Source organism: Camellia sinensis, chromosome 3 (assembly GCF_055761805.1).
Source record: "Camellia sinensis isolate YWXY chromosome 3, ASM5576180v1, whole genome shotgun sequence".
NCBI classification, from domain to species: Eukaryota; Viridiplantae; Streptophyta; class Magnoliopsida; order Ericales; family Theaceae; genus Camellia; species Camellia sinensis.
The window spans coordinates 182,617,372-182,618,714 of record NC_138963.1 but is presented as its reverse complement, the minus strand read 5'-3'; positions in this window follow the sequence as shown (position 1 = coordinate 182,618,714).

Here is a 1,343-nt window from a genome sequence, read left to right as displayed (position 1 = left end):
GCCCAGCAGACCACATTTGAAACAAATGACGCCCCTCTGCTTACTTTCTCCCGAACCCAAATCCAACACTGGAAGGGTAGTTCTAGCCTGACCTCCCTGTTGTGGGTTTAAACCCCTCTGCCTCTTAAAAGGCCTACCAACACCTTGAGTCACGGGAGTTGCCGAGATGGCTCCCTCCCCATTTTGCCCCATTGCTAGCACCGCAGCCTCTACATGGGCGGCCGCCTCAACAAGCACCCTATATCTTTTATGCCAAGACCCCGCTATCCTTACACGGATGTCGTCACGCAGCTTACTCTCAAACTCGTAACAACGCAAGTCCTCCGTCTCCACCAATTCTGGAGCAAACCTTGACAGGTTAGCAAACCATCTTTCGAACCGCACCAAAGCTGTAGTACCTTGGCGTAACTCCACAAACTGTTTCCGCAGCTCTTCCTGAGCGGAAGGAGGGAAATCGCAACTTCCTCGCCTAGGCATCCTAGTAAAAGTAACAGAGACACGTTAGCACACTCATACATATGCCGAAGCTAAACACTCGCGTCCTAACACATGGACAACTGTAATTCACTCCATGTAAGCACATAAACACATAAGCACTTACGAATTTCATTTCCGGATAATGATAGTCCCGAGGCGTTACTAGAGTTCTGGTCAGAAATAGCATTGATCAAGTGCCTTTCCAGCAGGACTCCCAGAAACCCAAGGATCCAATCAACATCCAAGAAACTACATTCCATACCCAAATAATCACATAAACATGTTATCACATAAGTACATAACATTACGTCTAAGTCTCTAACAAGCGAGACAAACCCATTGTGATACTAATCACTTCCCACGTACCCAAAGTATTCGAACCCGGTACGCTCTGATACCAAGTTGTAATGCCCTCGAAATAATGACATTAAACCCAACAATATAAACCTACATTTATATACAAAAGATCCACATTCTTCAATTCATCAGAGTAGTTCTTACAGCAGCATTACAAGTTAATAACAATAATAAATGCCCTACGGGCTTACAGCTTTCCAAGTCAACGCTTGGTTACAAAAAAAAATAGAGTACTAACTCAAATGCACATTAAGCCCTTGGCTTGAATTTACACGCAATACATCCAAAACGAAATAAGATAACAAAAGTCTGTCCGTCTCTAGCCTCCCAAGCTATGTCCTTGGAGGTGGCATGCTACCTGTACCTGAAAATGATGTTCCCATATAGGGTGAGCCACAGCCCAGTAGAAATATACTAAACCAACTATGAACAATGACTAAGAAATTAGCAACTGATAGATGGTCAACACTGACACTTCCATTTACATCTTATTACAATTTCATGACGGT